This window comes from Schistocerca nitens, chromosome 10, assembly GCF_023898315.1.
Source record: "Schistocerca nitens isolate TAMUIC-IGC-003100 chromosome 10, iqSchNite1.1, whole genome shotgun sequence".
In the NCBI taxonomy this organism is placed as follows: Eukaryota; Metazoa; Arthropoda; class Insecta; order Orthoptera; family Acrididae; genus Schistocerca; species Schistocerca nitens.
The window spans coordinates 132,798,973-132,819,103 of NC_064623.1; the positions used below are offsets into that span (position 1 = coordinate 132,798,973).

At 42.8% G+C, this 20,131-nt stretch overlaps 1 protein-coding gene across 1 annotated transcript in view; it reads right to left on the minus strand.

Moving 5' to 3' along the window:
- The window catches only part of LOC126210392 (ankyrin-2-like), a 206,142-nt gene extending 196,936 nt beyond the window's left edge, over positions 1 to 9,206 (minus strand). Inside the window, exon 1 of the mRNA XM_049939622.1 lies at positions 9,105 to 9,206. The gene's annotated coding sequence lies outside the window, so the exon portion shown is untranslated. The remainder of the gene's footprint in view (positions 1 to 9,104) is intronic.
- Between the last annotated feature and the right edge of the window lie 10,925 nt (positions 9,207 to 20,131).

Below are 20,131 nucleotides of genomic sequence, written 5' to 3' on the forward strand. Positions count from 1 at the left end.
TTAATTGTAAGTACAGTGATCAGGTACATATGTTGCCGGTTTCCTAGGACGATTCTGTCTGGGGGTGCGTGACACAGTGGCCTGTCGCAGAAACGATTCACGTTTCTGGTTTACAGAGGGAGCTATCTAAATGGAACAGCCTGTTGGGGTACAGGATGTAGCTGACCAAACTGCGTCGCCCTCTAGGTGGATGAATAGTATGTGTTGGATAGCCTTCGTAATCACGTGTGTCCTCCATGGAAATTTGAGAAGATTCAATATGGACGTGTGTTTCTGCTGTAGCATTATTCTCTCCCATGTAAATTGTCCAGCTGACAACTTCTGCACATTTCCCGCCCTTATTTCGTTGAGAGAACATCGATTGTGGTTTGTGTTGTGTGCATGTAGCAGGTGAAATAGGGTGGAAGACATGTTTGCTGGTTCTCTAGACATGAAAAACACCTTAGTTGACTTTGTAAATTATACGGATAATTTGGAATCTGTTATATCATCGACATCGTTATTCGCGAGTGGAATTATGTTTCCTCCTTTTTTTTTTTTTTTTTTTCACGTAAAGGCCTTCGCAGACGAGAACGCAGAAAAGGTAAGTATCTAGTTACTCAGTGGTTTGTAGCACATTCCACCTCGCTGCACCCCACTAAAGTTTCGGATTTCTAGACAATTTCCGGTCTTTTTCGGAATTATACTGCGCAAGCGATACTGCTATGCGAGCGATATTGCCACGTGCTTGATATCGAGAAGTATCACGGAAATGGTATGATATTCTGGCAAACCATGTGAAAACACGTATGTTCTTGTAATCACAGAGTTTGGAGATGGGTGTAGAAAGTAAACAGGGGCGGGTCAGAAACAGTAACTCCTTTGTGACAAGGGGAAACGAACCAGTCTTTGTGCAACAGTTCGGAAAGTAACCTCGGTCCGCTGAGGGTGCTCTGGTCATGCATTGTGCCAGCGCATGTGCGAAGTCAGATGACTTGTGACCATCAGCAGTGGTGGATGACCGCCCAACCTCACAGGAAATATCTAGTGCTGCGTGGAGTATATACGGTGCATGTGCTTATGCCATCTGTCTTTGTGGTACATGTGCGAGTGTCTGGTGGTCGATAGCTATATTCAGGATACAGAAGTAGTGATTTTATATGGCGCAGGATACGAATTGTGTGTTTACTACATCGATATGGTATGTGATGATATAGCCAGATTTGAGATTGACTTCACACTGAAATATTCAAGCTTTCCTAGACAGTAGCAGAGCAGTGTGATTGACGAAGTCTCTTTAAATATTTAACGATATGTAGACTACTTTTGCAGGGTTTAAGTGTCAGTGCAGTATGGTAATCTGCACAAAATAGTTTTGCTGCTGAAAGTGTCATCTGCAGAAAAAAAAATGCCGGACAGTGCTCCCACACTGGCAGCAGCAGCAGTTTGGTGAGCAAATTCAGTCAGAGTCAGTCAGAATGCTCTATTCATTAACAAGATATCCTTTGTGAGGGGTGTAGGGGTCTCTACAGACTGGTTCGAACAAGATGAGGGAAATGTATCTATACAAAGTTCTGAGAGTAACGTGATGTCTTCTTTCTTCAAGTGTTCAAAGACAAGTTGAAGCAGGTCATTCATCTCTGGTGGGATGCTGTAACAGATCCGCCATTGTGGCATTCGGACATCTCCAGACCAGCAGCTGTAGGACACCGAAAATTCCAGCCATTTTCCTCTTCTGTACGACAGTACCTCGAATTATTTTTGCGAATTGTTCTGATTTTCCTGTCTGTGCTTATACAGTGCTCTCTTTCCAAACAAAAATAATGCTTTTATGATTAATTGGGTTACCACAAGCATGCACAGACATGATGAAGGCTTTTAGCAGTGAGAACAAGGGTGAACATGCACCGTTTCTGAGACATATGTTGAAAGCAGGACGTTACGACTACCAGGAAGCATAACATGTGACAGATGGGCTGTCCCAGTAGGTTTGCTAGGAAGAAGGCTTCCTGTGTTATTATGTGATATTTTTTGTAAAGTTTCTGAAAGCATAGTGAAAGATTTCCATAGTGCATCCAGAGGGAGACTTTGCTTTTATTTACACAGACATGAGGCATCAGTATAACACTGACAGCCTCCTAGCTCCACCTGCAGGGCTGATTCGCTAGACAAAAATCTCGCTCGGCGATTAGGTTTGCGCTGGACCTGCAGGTGTGAAGGCTACACGTCAAGTGCAGCAGCAATGGTCAACACGTGTAGGTGGCGAGAGACATCTCGCATGTGGGACAGGCGTGCACGCCTTGGACCTCTGTGGGGAACAGTTTGCTGGTGTGTCGCAGTCGAATTTCTTACTGACAGTTTGAAAGCGTTTTTACATGCAATGAGAGTTTGTGCTCTGCATTATTTTCGACTGTTGCATTATTTTCGGCTGTTGCAGAGCATTATACATGCATTTTTTTGACAATTTTACGCATAGTGAACATGTCTGTGCATCGATGTACTGCATTATTTTGGGAACATGTCTGTAGGCTGTACAATGCTTTATTTCAACATTTTACAATTAGTGAACGTGTTTACAGAGCATTTTACATTAATTATTTTGACAATTTACTAATTGTTTGCATGTCTCTACGTCAGTGTACTGCATTATTTCGGTAATTTACGAGCAGTTTGCAGGTCTGTAGACTATGTATTGTGACCATAAGCATGTCAGGGTAAGTGTTTCGTATCAGCATAGTAAATAAACCATATGAAATCCCTCTGTAAATAAATTGTTCCCACTTCCTACTGAAAATCAAGTACACTCCTTGCTCTCCAGCAGCTGTACACAGACTGTGTCCTGTTCCCACAATTTCTCCCCAGACTTCCATCTTGGATTACATCATGAGAGGGAAAACAGCACCCTCCGGTGGCGGAATGGTGTACTAGGTCAGTTGGACTCCAGACCTCATGGTGAGCACACTGGATGGAGCTACTGCATATGACAAATTGTTTAAATGAGCACTGGATGCAAAATAAGGACTTACGTCCATCCTGTCCAACAGCGCAGCACCGACTGAGTCCTTTTCCCGCGAATTCCAAGGAAGAGGTGGTGGTTGGATGACATAGGATAGTGGAGGTATCACAACTGACCTATTTTTCCCACCAATATTTTCCCTCCATCTTCTTGGGGACATTAGGGGAGGGGGTGGTAGGTGAAGGAAGGGAGTTGTGTTAGTGGAGGTAGCACATTTGACCTATTTTCCCAGCCAAATTTTAATTTGCCAGGACGTCACTGCGACGTTCCCACATCTATCGCCGCCATCTTGAATAAATTTGGCAACAGTGCAGAGTGCACTGATGTCCTCGTTGCCCTACTACTTTCTGCTGCCTTGTGAAATGCTGAAATATTTTAACACCAAAGTTCTACCAGTCTCCAAATAACTACTCGTGTCCTAACATTAAACTGCAATAGATAGGTAATTAGGTGCATACAAACAATTGTCTTACCAGGACGCTCGGTTTTCCTCTATTTTCTTTTCACAAACTTATCCATAGTTAGAAACTGTCACAACAGCATACAGCACAAATGCAATAAACAACAGCACTTGCATTTTAGACAGTAAACAGTAAGTATTGAAATGATTAGCAAGACAACAACTGAGCTGAGGTAAGGGCAACAATGTACCGTTGTTTGCCACGGCTCAAGTATAGGTGGACGATAGCGACAGTTGTATCAATGTATCTCCATAACTTAAATATATCAATGACGTTGTTGATCTCGATACTGCGTATCTGTTCCTCGAAATGAGACTGAAAATCAAAATATTTTTCAGTGTCGCTATATCGCAATAGGTTGTGAGTAATTTCACTTTGGTGGAAGTTTTTCAGTAAAACTTTTATTTTTCACGTGAACAATAAAAAGACCTCTTTTCGGATGCGCATTTGTTCTCCGCTTAGCGAACGTTATATTTCTCTGACTGGCTAGCGATTGCTCTGGATCGCTTCAGAACCTCGTTAGTTCCACTGATAAACTGAATACGACTTACTGCGAATTGAAGACGCCATAAAAGTCACTGTCCATTACCTTACAATATCCAGAAATGAAACGACATCTGCTACCAAACTTTTCATTCCAGCTACAAATTAAATGTGTTTACGTATCACATGACATAACCAAAGGTTGGTATTTTTTTTTTTAATGATTAGAGCAGTCAGATTAGAAACTGCAGTTGGTTCTCATTTCCTGACCGCACAAGTACAGTAGGCCCACTATATGATTTCATACATTTCACTTGTAAAGTCAGTAATTCTGCATTGCTGCTCGTTTCCACCAGCCAACGGCGTACATGGCGTTTCGCTATTGTTGTCGTATCCTCTCAAACTATGTATAGGCTCTTGAGATATCGCTTGTGTCATTTTTAGTGTAACAAAGGCTACTGATTAAGATGAAATATTTTTCAATCAGTTCGCACTGTGGTATTTAATTCATCAAGAAAATTTTTATCTGTCGTTTGTTCTCTAAACGTGTAATACCTACTCTTAGACAAAAGGACCATTCTGAGCGAACCCATAATTTCCTTAGACTTTTGTTCCGTGACTTAGTCGCGAAATGAACTGATAGCACACAGAAGCCGTCAACAAAAGAATGTCTAACACGTTTCTCTCTTTTTGTTATAGCTAAAAGGGAGAGAGAACCATTCGTTCGTTTCAGAGTAAACAGCACGCAGAGATGGCAACTTTCAAGATAAACAATTAGTAATGTGTCAGATAGTGCAGGCGTCGTGGGTAGGGAGGAGGCAGAAGCGTGTTTGTTGTGTTCTACAAGGAATATCGTAAATGACAACTCTGCGTTTGTTATCAAACTTTCGTCTTCCGAGGATTTAGAAAAATGGTTAAATTCTCGTCCGTATGAAAGAATTTTGCTAGCCACGTGGTTATGGTAATCGTTTCTTCCACAATGAGCAACTGGAAAATCCTTCCTACACAGGCAACTTAAATTGGAAAGAACACGCAGGAAATGTTTCGGGGAAGCGAACGACTTCGTTTTAGAAGATGCAACGGATCTACTAAAGAGACTGCCTACACTACGCTTGTCCGCCTTATTTTGGAGTACTGCTGCGCGGTCTGGGAACCTTACGAGATAGGATTAATGGCGTACATCGAGATAGTTCAAAGAACGACAGCACGTTTCATATTACGGAGAAATAGGGGAGAGAGCGTCACGAACATGATGCAGAATTTGGGATGGACATTTTTAAAAGAAAGGCGTTTCTCATTGCGGCGGGATCTTCTTACGTAATTTCAATCACCAACGTTCTCTCCGAACGCAAAAATATTTTGTTGACGCCTACCTACTTAGGTACAAACGATCATCATAATAAAATAAGGGAAATCAGAGCTCGCACGGAAAGTCATAGGTGTTCGTTTTTTCCGCGCACTGTTCGAGAGTGGAATAACAGAGAATCATTGTGAAGGCGGTTCGATGACCCTCTGCCAGACACTTACGTATATCTATGTATATGTACAAAACATATGTCAGTTAGATTTGGGGGAGTACAGTAAACAGGGCCATGCTTCCGAGTATTCCTCCCTACATTTCTGAACTATTCTTGGTTTTTTACCAGTGTCACTAATCCCGGTACCGTCACCACACACATTTGGTGCACCAGAAAGCGCTTCATTGTTTACTTCAAAATCTTTCGAAAATATTTCCTCGACGCACGCTAAGTATTCACTAGAAGGACGTTCTATGTTAATCTGTAAGTGCGATAAACGCTTGTTAATATGTTAAACCCACACACGTTATTCACTACACAGAGCTTCACTCCAGATTTGTCATCACAACAAAACAAAGACATCTGTGCGGGAGCTCGCCAGTAACAGTCATTATGTGACTACCAAAGAGAACAACTGCGGAGGATATAGCACTACATACTCGGTTATACGTTACGAGGAGGAAAGTTACATACCATACATGTTACTTTGTGCAATCAAAATTCTATGAGTGGCAGAAAAGGACAAGTATACCAATAGTTTATTAAGAGTTTGAAAAGAAATATCGTTGAGTATTCAAGCTGTAAAGAATGATTTTCCTTCGTGCATCCTTTTGAGCGCTTTATACACTTACACTTACAAATCACCAAAAATTTAAAAAAAATCCTAATTTTTGCCATATCGTTCGTAAAGTCGTAAATGCTGGAGCGAATTCATAATATTTAAAGCGGTGGAAGACTTCAATTTATTGCTGGGGAAGCGCAGTCAGTCTACAAGATAGATCGCTTACAAATCACTCCTGCGAATCGTCCTAGAAAATTGCTCAACTGTATGGAATCCGTACGAGATAGAACTAACAGGGGATATTGAACGTATACGTAGAAGGGCAGCAAGAAAGGTCACAGGTTTGTCTAATCTGTGTGAGGAGATACTGAAGGAACTGAAATGGTAGATTCTTGAGGACAGACGTAAACTATTCCGATAAAATGGCTCTAAGCACCATGGGACTTAACTTCTGAGGTCATCAGTCCCCTAGAACTTAGAACTACTTAAACCTAACTAACCTAAGGACATCACACACATCCATGCCCGAGGCAGGATTTGAACCTGCGACCGTAGCGGTCGCGCGGTTCCAGACTGTAGCGCCTAGAACCGCTCGGTCACTCTGGCCGGCTATCCCGATAAATTCTTCATTTGTGTGGGCATAGAGTCTGCAGTTGCTTTATAATCCTTGAGGATGTTTTTGTTCTGTCGTTTCAGCTACAAAAATGCTTGATTTTTTTTTCACCAGAGGCGTTACTAATTTTTAAAAAAAATGTTGTAGGTCAAAGAAAAACTAGTGGAAAGGTTATTTTGGCAACCATACAAAACACAAACCACAACACGTACTTGAAGTACAAAAACAAACAAAATACAGTGGTGTGCATAAAAATGTGTTGTGAAAAACGTAATAAATGCATAGTGCTGCAGAACAACTAAATATTTGACCAGAATTATCGGTGCCTAACACAGAAAAGCAACGATGTGCTCCGAGAAGGCATTTCCCGATGTATGCCAGAGATCAACTTATTCTTAACGACCTGTTTTTCGATCTAAAAGCAAATCAAAATGTAAAGAACTGATGATGCTTTACCTCAATAAAGCGAAACGCGACTGGTGAAAAAATAACGCTTTTTTGTTGCTGCAGGGACAGATCCCGAGAATATTAACAAAGTTCCGGCTTTAATTGATTACTTTAGGTGTATACTACAACCCGCTACGTATCGTTGGCACAGGGATCGTAAGAATGAGATGAATAATTACTGCAAGCACAGAGACATTCGTACAATCACTCTTCCCGTGCTCCGTACGTAAAAGGAAGAAGAAGAAATCCTAATAACTGTACAATGAGACGTACCCTGTGTCATGTACCTCACGTAGTTGAGCAGAGATATAGAAGTAGACGTAGACACTGGGCGTGAGGTGGTCTGAGTCTGTACAATTGATCGCGTTTAGCCAAGACTGGAAAAAGAAATGACACTGCTTTCAGCTACAAAAGTAATTTCGATGTATCAGCGACAGTTTCTATGCGACCTTCAGTGCACCGGCTACAGAGCAGGCAGCGACTAATTCTTAAACCCAGACTCTACGAATTTAAGACAAGTGGCTCCATAAATTTCAAGAATCGTAATAACTATGAATGACAACGAGAATATAACTACTTCATTGTAAAATAGTCAAGCGAGACTATAATACGGTTTTTTAGCAGAACAGTTTAGTCTAAATATTCTGACAATTCTTTACTGCCTCCGTGTATTTAACGGACACACGCCCACGCACACACGCTCAAACGCACGAACTGTCTGAAGTCAGACGCGCAGTAGCGACTGACTGTGGAAGATCCACTTCGGCACTCCAGGCACATATAGACATACACGGCGTATAGAAAATAATCATCTGATTTGCCACGTCTGTACTTCTGAAACTAATAAACATATACAATGAATTTTGTTTTTTGATGATTATGGGAAACTCTAAAAGTTTTTTTTATACCTTTTCTTAGGTGTTCAATATGCCTCTCTTGTAGTGCACGGCATATGTGAATGTGGTATTCGAATCATTTCCACACTGCATCGAGCATGTCTCGAGTTACAGCTTCCACACCTGCTGTTACGCGATGCCTTAGTTCGTTCATTGTTGTTGGTAACGGAGGAACGTAAATAGAGTCTTTTATAAACCAGCACAAGAAATAATTACAGACAGTCAGGCCAATAATGTAAGCCGAATGATTTGGTCCAGTGCGACAGATCCATCGTTCAGTAATCCTTTCACTTAAAAATTTCCGCACTTCCAAATGATAGTGTGGCTACCTAGCGGGAACCATGTAAAACTCGCTAGTTTACTCTTTCCAACAGTACGTTGTTCATGCACATATGTCAAATACCATAACAGTTATGATTATTTTAAATGGGATTATTCCTTGTGATACACCCAGTACATAGTTTTCTTTGGTTTGAAAAGGTGGTTTACACGTTGGATGAGGTAAGAAATTGCCACTCATGATTTCTTGTCCTGATATGTGCCCACTAAAATGTTTTTCAGGGCGACAAGTTTCTCGCTCGCTATCTCCCGTCTACACGAACACAGCCCTCGTCTGATTTCCCAAGAAGAGTTTACCACAGCTGTCCGCCACAAAAGGCCATAATGAAATGGAACATGGCTGTTTTTCAGAATCGGAAAAGTTGTCCTCGCCCCTATATCAGAGCAAAGTCGCGTCTCTATCTCAACAGGACATTCTACTCCGTGAGCACATCCTTGTCTGGAATGGTTCATACTTTGAAAAAAGTTCGACATCAAACACGCCCTGTTGTTTAATTTCCGCGAGTAGGATTTGCTGTACAACTGAAGACCTCTGACGTAAGAAGCCGAGTCTGGCGGGCAACGCACACAAAGGAGGGGGGGGGGGGGGAGGGTCTATACAGCCACCCACACCTGGAGACACTGAAGATGGGCAGACAACCCTCACTTCCTATCTGGTTGTACCAATTCGCTAGTCGCCTTTTCCAGTAGTTAGTACATTGAAATTTCAGTTCATAATTCGTGTCTTTTAAATCTGAGCTCAGAACCGAGGAAGATGTTGAGTAACAGCCGTTCTGGCTCGGCGCTCCTACCTGCTGAGAGAGGCGACACTTCTCCGCTCCCGCGCGTCTTGATCACTGCGACGCACCGCGAACAACTGACTTCTTCAAGAGCCGCGGCCGCTGCGCTGTAGTCACGTGACTGCCGCTCTCGGTAGCCCGAGTCGTCCGAAGAACGTGCGCGGCGAGTGACCTTCGCTACTTCCGGGTTTTCTCAGAAACTTCTTGCGTCACAAAGCTGAATACTGTCAGTGTCATTCGGGCTTTTCACATCGATTCCCTCATGAAACGGCAAGTACAAAGATTCCAATCGTGTCGACGTCAGCAGAATGGGTATTTTTCGACGGGAGTTATCGCAGTTTTTAGTGCCTTTCATTTTTAACGGCTTCAAGTAAGTGGCAGTTACCTCTTCTGTGACTGAGTCATGAGGAACAGATCGCGCAGACGACTATTAGGTTACATTCTGCCGAAATTTTTGTCTCATATTTAGCGGTTTTTGCAAAAAATGGTTCAAATGGCTCTGACCACTATGGGACTCAACTGTTGTGGTCATAAGTCCCCTAGAAAGAACTACTTAAACCTAACTAACCTAAGGACATCACACACATCCATGCCCGAGACAGGATTCGAACCTGCGACCGTAGCAGTTGCACGGTTCCGGACTGCGCGGCGGTTTTTGCATCAAAACTTACATGTAACGTAGACAACCCGTCAAAAATTTCTATTCGCTGTACGGTTTCTTAAAATACAATGGCGCATGATGAGATATCGGCACATAAAAAAGTAACCTCTACATAGGGTTGCCATGTGCAGCTGGGACCTTGTCAGAACACTCTGGGATGTTATTCAATGTAATTACGTTTTGTTTAGAACACAATTACGTGAAACTTGTTCACCTTTTTCAGAAAGTCTTTCTTTTTCTCTTTTAGATACTCATAAAATTCCATGCAAGTCAGCTTGTAGTTAAACTGGCAACTGTAAGATTGATTCCACAGTCCTTGACAGAAGTGGATTTATTTCATCAGTCCACTGGGCTGACATCAGCGAAAATACTCTTTCCACAGTGGCGTCGTGTGCAGGAATAGAAATCAAATACTCTCATAATTTTAGCTCTTGGCATCTGCGTTCAGGACTTTCGCTTTTATTGCGAATGTAAATCCATGCTTCTTCAGCGGTGGTTTCAGACTTCCGTTCTTCCGAGTCACGAGTAGTTTCTAAAAAGCTTTTCAGATACACGTATTCCTGAAAACTATTACCGCCTAAAATCTCCAACTTTTTTTAATAAGGTATATAAAAGTGTTTTCAGTTACCACCCAACTGGGGCAACACATAGTGTCATCTAATTAAATGATATTTATTAATTTCTTCAAATTCATCTTGGATTGCATGCCAATAAAGTTGCCGGTCTTACTTTCATTCAGACATCTTTGATAGTATATTTCTTATTTCAAATACCAAGACTTCATTCTTCTCCATCTTTTTATTTTATTTTTTTCAAACAGCCAAGTCTGACTGCAGACACATGAAGTAAATTTCAATGAAATGACGTCGAAGGCAGCCCACCTAAAATATTTTTTTAATAGAATCCAAAGCTTAAGAATTCTCCCAATTGCGGACATTAACGACAGCCATCTTGTTTTTGACTGAGATAGAACAGTCTGATGACTGACAACTTATAACATCTCTTTCAGCTTCTCTGCCCTTCCCGTGTATATCGGAAAATAAATATTTTCATGACGATTATTTCAGTGTCGGCTGCTAAGACTCCACCAGCACTTGATATGGTGTTGCGGAGAATATGGGCAGGACATTCAATTCCTTCTAGATTTTTTCCAAGTTCTTCTTTTGGTGAAACACATTCCGTTAGCCGCTGCGATGGAGCCGTCCGAAGCTACTAGTGATATTGTCTCCACAGAAACCGATAAATTTATCTAAAGGATTTTGCAGGTGTCTCTGAAGTTTCGGTATTCAACGGATGAAACTTCAACAGCTTCTGTTGGATACCGTCAGTTTTAGTAAAGCATTGAACAACTAAAGAAAACATCTTTTCAGCCTATTGGTTCGATGCATCGGTGCGTATTACCAAAATGAAACTTGTGATTGTTTTATGCATGTGGACACGGATTGTGGTGTGAGAACATGTTTTAACAATACAAAATTGTTAAGGATTTCGTGGGCATTTGTTGACAAACCGCCTGCTGGCTTCTGTCTCGAGTTCTTCGGCCGATGTTTGACAATTTTTCTGATGTTTCGCCTGCACAAGTGGCTGGCATTGTCAAAGCTGCACCCTCCATTGCTGGTGGTGGACTGGAGTCGGGCTCGCGGTCGCAGAGTGTATGTACCTGACGCGCCAACGTCCGAGGGCTTCTCCGCCACAATGCAACGCTCGTTCGCCACAGGACGGGAATTGAGGATTTTTAATTAGAGATGGGGTCCCTCCACGCCCGCACCAACGTGGTGACCAAACCAAAAGTTCTACTGTCACCTCCGTAAACATGTTAGTTATCTAGTAACTGGATCACAGGATGCTGGGCTGTGATGTTGTCCGTGCGTCTGGGTAAGACTACGCATTAACACGGTCCATCAGGTGATAGTTAGTGGACGAAACGCAAGTGAGGGTAGCGATTTGAAGAGCAGAGGGAAAAAAGTGCCATGGCTCGTGCCGTGGGAGAAAAACCTCTGCGACAGTGGGATGGGTAGTAAGAGCAGTAATGGCTTACTAGCTGCGATAGTTCATGCAAGGTTGGATTTGTTAATATGGGTATCATGCATCATTACCGTGGCAAGCGATGGCGATGTATCCCAGCTGCTGCAGCTGCTACATTCCTGGAACAATCAAGATCGTTATACAGTAGTGGGAGATCGGCCATAGATCATCACACTGTGTGGGGGATGTGTGGGGCTTGTCTGCGTGCAGTGTACGGTACGCCTTCCCTGCGTGGTGCCAGTTACTCGGCAGTGTATTCCAGCTGGAGAACAACCGAGTGTAGTAGCTCCTCTCTACAGCCAGAACTTCCGTGTTAGCGAATTTTGCTATGTGGTCGCTCTCACATAGCACATGCCGCTTATGTTCTGTGAAGCTGGTGTCGATCGATCGTCCAGTTCCTGCAACATAAATTTTTCCGCATATTCATGGTATGCGATATATTCCCGATGTTGTAATTTGGTTCCTTTTCTCATTTGTCGACCTAAGACACTCTCTGATCTTCCTTGTCGGTTTACAAATAGTATTCACGCCGCGTCTGCGCTATATTCTGTCCGTCACTCTGGGACTGTATGGCAGAGAGGCCTTATCGAATACCGACACATATGGACCGACACCTGCACAAACTGCCAACTCACCACCCTAACAGAAGGACGATTAACACTCTCCTAAAACGGGGAGGACAGCTTCCGTCATTATCGTAGAGAGAACTTTACTTTCGAATTTGTTGAACTCCTTGAAATGTAAATCTTCTTCGTGTCGTCAAAGTATAAAACTTCGTATTTCGTAGTAATTTATTAGCTGGTCACTGAATCACTAAAAAAATTAATTAAGTTAATACATCCAATAGGAATAATAATGTTTACTAATGCAGTAATATAGAAATCCACATCTAATAAATATTTATTGATATTATACAGATATCATTACGCACCTCACCAGAGGCCCCCAAAACCAAATACATCGCGCGGCCGAGGCAGCGAAGAATGCGCCCTGTGAGCCAACGCCGTGAACCGCGAAAGTTGCGATAGAATACAACGTCGCCAGGAGCAAAAATGGGGAAGAACTTCAGTTCATACCTTCATTTCCCCCTACATTGTCACTATTGCCAGGGCTCTCCGGCATTGGAATAGCGGCCCAGCGATGGACGTAATGGGGAATTCCTATACCATACGCGATCTTATAGATCTTATAATTAGATTTTCCCCGAGACATTTAAGTCTCGTCTTATCTATGATAATGATCGACTTCTAGTGTCCGTGAGCAGCCGTGACTGTAGTGCTACGATGGTGTAAGGTTTAGCATTTCTGTCTCCTGAGCACGAAGAACTGCCTTTGAGTCCCAGCCGTGTCACAAATTTTAATTAGTTTCTTCAGCTTCTACCATTATCGTAGATGAAGATGAGACTTAAATGTCTCGGCGAAAATCTAATTATAAGCACTCGTGACAGTGGCCAGCTTGGACTGGGAAAGAACTGGGACTTTGCCCGGGTGCTGACAGTTGAGCGCCCCACAAACCAAACATCGCCACCTTTTTTTTTCCAAAATTACCTCACTCAGGAAGATCGTATTGTGGTTTCTCTTTTAAACCGTCACACGAACACCTGAATTGCAGGTATCAAAATACGTGAATACGAGATAGAAATGCAACTAAATTTACTCAAGAGAGGAAAGACCGCTCGTTCCAACGGGATACCAACACAATTCTACATCGAGTATCTGAATGAACTCGTCCAGCAGCAGTGCGCCGTAAGTCACTGAAGCAGCGAAGCTACACTAACTAAGATCCTGATTTTTATTTTGAGTTATGTCTTCTGACTGGTTTGATGCGGTCTCTCTCAAATTCCTCTCCTGTGCCAACCTTCTCGTTTCAGTGTAGCACTTCCAACCCACGTCATCAATTTTTTGCTGGATATATTCCTATCTCTATCTTCCTCTACCGTTTTTACCCTCTACAGCTTCCTCTAGTACCACGGAAGTTATTCGCTGATGTCTTAGCAGATGTCTTACCGCCCTGTCCCTTCTTCTTGTCAGTGTTTTCCATATATTCTTTTCCTCGCCCACTGTGCGGACAGCCTCATCGTTCCTTACCTCATCAGTTAACCTCATTATCTTCTGTAGCACCAAATCATAAATGCTTCAATTTCCCTTCTTCCGAAATTCCCACAGTCAATGTTTCATTACCATACAGTGCTGTGCTCGGAACGTACATTCTCAGAAATTCCTTCCTGAATGTTTGATACCCATGTTTGATACCAGTTGACAGCTCTCGGCAAGGGACGCCCTTTTTGTCAGTACTAATCTGCTTCTTATGTCATCCTCACTCCATCCATCATGGGTTACTTTGCTGCCTAAGTAGCAGAATTCCTTAACTTCATCGTACTTCGTGGCCATCAAATGGTTCAAATGGCTCTGAGCACTATGGGACTTAACTGCTGAGGTCATAAGTCCCCTAGAACTTAGAACTACTTAAACCTAAGGACATCACACACATCCATGCCCGCGGCAGGATTCGAACCTGTGACCGTAGCGGTCCCGCGGTTCCAGACTGAAGCGCCTATAACCGCACGGCCACTCCGGCCGGCTTCGTGGCCATCAATCACGATGTTATGTTTCTCTCTGTTCTCATTTCTCTCACTTCTCTTACTTTCGTCTTTCTTCGATTTAACCTCAATCCATATTCTGTACTCATTAAATTGGTGATTCCATTCAGTAGATCATGTCATTACTCTTCACTTTCAATGAGGATGGCAATATCGTCCATTCAACTTGAATGTTAATCTCGCATTTAGACCTCTCTTTCATTTCCGTCATCCATTGGTATTTCGATGTTTGTTTGCCATACATACTGTACACTGAAGCGCGAAAGACACTGGAATAGGCACACGAACTCAAATACAGAGATACAAGTATGTAAAAAGGCAGAATACGACGCTGCGCTCGGAAACGCCTGTATAAGACAAAAATGTCTGGCGCAGTTGTTAGATCGGTTACTGCTGTTAGAATGGCAGCTTATCAAGATTTAAGTGAGTTTGAACACGGTGTTATAGTCGGCGCACGACCGATGAGACACAGCATCTCCGAGGTGCCGATAAAATGGGGATTTCCCGTACAACCATTTCACGAGTGTATCGTGGATATTAGGAATCCGGTAACACATCAAATCTCCGACATCGCTGCGGCAGCAAAAAGTTCTTGCAGGAACAGGACCAGCCGGCCGAAGTGGCCGTGCGGTTAAAGGCGCTGCAGTCTGGAACCGCAAGACCGCTACGGTCGCAGGTTCGAATCCTGCCTCGGGCATGGATGTTTGTGATGTCCTTAGGTTAGTTAGGTTTAACTAGTTCTAAGTTCTAGGGGACTAATGACCTCAGCAGTTGAGTCCCATAGTGCTCAGAGCCATTTTTGAACAGGACCAACGACGACAGAAGAGAAACGTTCAACGAGACGGAAGTGCAATCCTTTCGCAAATTGCTCAGATTTCAATCCTGGACCAAGTGTCAGCGTGTGAAACATCATTCCACGAAACATGATCGATATGGGCTTTAGAAGCCGAAGGCCCACTCTCCTATCTTTGATGACTGCGCGACACAAAGCCTTACGCCTCGCCTAGGACCGTCAACACCAATAACAACATGTTGACTAGTCGGACGAGTTCGTTTCAAATTATATCGAGTGGATGGACGTGTACGGGAATGGAGACAACCTCATGAATCCCCGGATCCTGCATGTCAGCAGGGTCTGTTCAAGCTGTTGGAGGCTCTGCAATGGTGTGGGGCGTGTGCAGTTGGAGTGATATGGGACCCCTGATACGTATAGATGCGACAGGTAACAGGTACGTAAGCATCCTATCTAATCACCTGCGTCCATTCATGTCCATTGTACATTCCGACGGACTTGGCCATTTCCAGCAGCACAATGCGACACCTCACACGTCTAGAATTGCTACAGAGTGGCTCCAGAAACGCTCTTCTGAGTTTAAACACTTCCGCTGCCACCAAACTCCCCAGACATGAACATTATTGGGCATATGTGGGCTGCCTTGTGACGTGCTGTTCGAAGAGATCTCCACTCCCTCGTACTCTTACATATTTATGGACAGCCCTGTAGAATTCGTGATGTCAGTTCCCTCCAGCACTACTTCAGACATTAGTGGAGTCCATGCCGCGTCGTGTTGCGGTACTTCTGCGTGCTCGCGGTGACCCTACACCATATTATGCAGGTATACCAGCTTCTTTGGCTCCTCATTGCATAAGTGCAGTGGACAGCTGTTTTCATAAATGAAGTTGAAAAACAAATCACACAATAGTTGTACATGAGTTAGTGAAAATGTGACACTCATATCTGCCATATATGTGGGGCCGTGCACCAAACCGACAGTAAATCTAGAAATACAGTTTTCTTTTACTTCATTTGTTCAACATTCTCCACTACAATATCTACAGGGTGTTACAAAAACTTTCAGCAAACATTCCTCACACACAAATAAAGAAAAGATGTTATGTGGACATGTGTCCGGAAACGCTTAATTTCCATGTTAGAGCTCATTTTAGTTTCGTCAGTATGTACTCTACTTCCTCGATTCACCGCCAGTTGGCCCAATTTAAGGAAGGTAATGTTAACTTCGGTGCTTGTGTTGACATACGACTCATTGCTCTACAGTACTAGCATCAAGCACATCAGTACGCAGCATCAACAGGTTAGTGTTCATCACGAACGTGGTTTAGCAGTCAGTGCAATGTTTACAAATGCGGAGTTGGCAGATGCCCATTTGATGTATGGATTAGCACGGGGCAATAGGCGTGGCGCGGTACGTTTGTATCGAGACAGATTTCCAGAACGAAGGTAACCCGACAGGAAGACGTTCGAAGCAATTGATCGGCGTCTTAGGGAGCACGGAACATTCCAGCCTATGACTCGCGACTGGGGAAGACCTAGAACGACGAGGACACCTGCAATGGACGAGGCAATTCTTCGTGCAGTTGACGATAACCCTAATGTCAGCGTCAGAGAAGTTGCTGCTGTACAAGGTAACGTTGACCACGTCACTGTATGGAGAGTGCTAAGGGAGAACCAGTTGTTACCGTACCATGTACAGCGTGTGCAGGCACTACCAGCAGCTGATTGGCCTCCACGGGTACACTTCTGCGAATGGTTCATCCAACACTGCGTCAATCCTCATTTCAGTGCAAATGTTCTCTTTACGGATGAGGCTTCATTCAAACGTGATCAAATTGTAAATTTTCACAATCAACATGTGTGGGCTGAGGAAAATCCACACGCAATTGTGCAATCACGTCATCAACACAGATTTTCTGTGAACATTTGGGCAGGCATTGTTGGTAATGTCTTGATTGGGCCCCATGTTCTTCCACCTACGCTTAATGGAGCACGTTATCATGATTTCATACGGGACACTCTACCTGTGCTGCTAGAACATGTGCCTTTACAAGTACGACACAACATGTGGTTCATGCTCGATGGAGCTCCTGCACATTTCAGTCGAAGTGTTCGTACGCTTCTCAACAACAGATTCGGTGACCGATGGATTGGTAGAGGCGGACCAATTCCATGGCCTCCACGCTCTCCTGACCTCAACCCTCTTGACTTTCATTTATGGGGGTATTTGAAAGCTCTTGTCTACGCAACCCCGGTACCAAATGTAGAGACTCTTCGTGCTCGTATTGTGGACGGCTGTGATACAATACGCCATTCTCCAGGGCTGCATCAGCGCATCAGGGATTCCATGCGACGGAGGGTAGATGCATTTATCCTCGCTAACGGAGGACATTTTGAACATTTCCTATAACAAAGTGTTTGAAGTCACGCTGGTACGTTCTGTTGCTGTGTGTTTCCATTCCATGATTAATGTGATTTGAAGAGAAGTAATAAAATGAGCTCTAACATGGAAAGTAAGCGTTTCCGGACACATGTCCACAAAACATATTTTCTTTCTTTGTGTGTGAGGAATGTTTCCTGAAAGTTTGGCCGTACCTTTTCGTAACACCCTGTATAATACTAGATGTTTAGACACAAAAGATACACGAAGAAGAAGTCTAATTGTTACCAGATACAATAGTGTGAATGAAAAGTATTCACAACAGTGAACTTCTGTATGATCGATATAAAGATAATATTGTTTTAACTTTTAGTAACATAAATATTCATGTCCTGAGAAATTTTATTGAATTGTGAAATTTGTGAAATTCGGTCTCGTATAGCTTTATTAAAACTGGTTTATGGACGGGCCAGCTGCCTCCCTTTCCTGTAATACTCCTCCTTAGGGCGTCCCTCTCTGTGTGGGGCTCGCGAAACACCCATGGCAGCTCATCTGCTGCTTGATCAACCTCTCTGCACGTACAGGCAGCAGTTGAGGCTAGCGCGAACGGATAGTAGTAAGAGGTTAGCTTTTCATGCCGGTAAACACTGTTGTAAGATTAGATGACTGCCGTAAATTTACGGAAAGACGATCCTGACAAGTCGGAAAAATATCTTCTGTGATAGCCCGCTTTGCAGTTTCGGCCCATTCTCTCTCCTGTCCTTCTTTCGAGTGCATCTTAACTTGCTTGTGATCACAGACGAAGGGATTCTCTTGTAGCTTTCTGTTGCGTTTTCTGGAGCTGTTTGTTTGTCAAGCTTGTCTGCCAGTTCTTTCCCACTTATTCCTAATCGTGCTTTCGTCCATTCGAAGTTAACAGGCCATTTCCACCTATGCAATTCCCTAATTTTGTTTCTGATCTCTTGTATCAAATATTTAAGAGTCTTAGAATTTCTTAACGAATCCATCGTGACTCGACTGTCCGTGCATATTACAACTGCCACTTAAACTTTATTTCTCGTGAGTTCTCTGGTTTCTCTAAGGCTCGCAAGATTGTTAATAGTTCTGCATGGTTAATGGTTCACCCATTCATTAGTGTGTACTGCAACTGATAATCAGGTGTGCAATTAATGATCATTACCACTTCTTAACCTGTTCCGTTATCTGAATAACTCCCATCGGTGTAAACCTGAATGTGATATTCCTTCAGTTCGTAATTTTCTACTAAAGTTATCTAACGGAGTATCTACAAACGGACGTGTGTTCAGTTTTTGTAAGTTTGTGTTCTTTAGCTATTGACTGTAGTTTAGCAGTTATTGGTGTAAGGCCTGTTAGACTGTACAACGCTTTATTAGCCGTCGTTCTTTAAACATCAGCAATCTTTATGTTGATCAAGCGCTAGATTCTTGGAATCTTCATACAATTACAGTCGGTTCTTAGTGCGCTAATCCAAACAGGAGCTGCATTTCAGTGCTCCTGGACCACGTCAACAATTGAGCTTTGCTGATTTAGATAAAGAATGAATAAGTTTCGTGCATTTTTCAGTCATGTTAATTAAAGCTAAATTTAGAATCAATAACTACACGCAAGTATTTTAATCGGGCAGCTTGGTGCAAAACATTATTGTTTATAACGATACTGACTGTTGCTTTGTCTTTACGCTTTTTCCTTGGTATTACTTTCGCTTTTTGCTCATTAAAAATGATTTTGTTGTTTTGGGTCCAAGCTGTGATTTTTTTCCATTTCTCTACCACAGAGATCCTCAGGAGTAATGACAGTATCTGCTTTAATCAACACGATTTGGTCATCTGCTAATACTACCGTTTTTGTGATAGTTGTGTAGTCCAAAATCAGCAGAAAATTGTAATGGATATTCCAAAAACCTTGACCACAGCAGGGCTCTTGTGGGCACCCTTCCCTCATCTTCTTTTCTAGTTCCATATTGTTAAACGCCAAGACTGTTATTCTATCACTGAAATAGTCTTTACTACGTTATACAAGTTCCTAGGAAATTCGAATTCTTGTAGCGCTTTAAGGATGCAGGGGCACCAAGGTGCGCGAAAGCTCCCTGAACATCAGAACTAACGAATATTACGTACTGTTCCTGTGTTATGACTTGCTCTACGAAGTTCTTAACAGCCAACAATACATCGATTGTTCCTTTCTGTGGAGCAAATCCGTACTAATTATTGCGTAGTAGATTCTTAGAGAAGACTTGATGCATAATTCTGTTAATTAATAGCTATTCCAATACTTTTCCCTCCATGCTGATAGGACGAAATTACGACACTTCCACTCTGTTTCCTTTACGAGGGTTGAGAATCGGAACTCTTTTGGCTCTTTCCCGCATTCTCGGAAAGCAATCGTTCTTTAAGCAACTGTTATATAAAGCGGTAAGATATTTGGGAAAATCGCTATGCAATCGACGAAGTATCTTAGTATAAACACCATTTTCACCAGGAGACTTGTTTGCAGGCTAGTTCGTTATTATTTCCTTTATTTCTGTCTGTGTGAAGGCTACATCATCTACCGCTCCGATGGG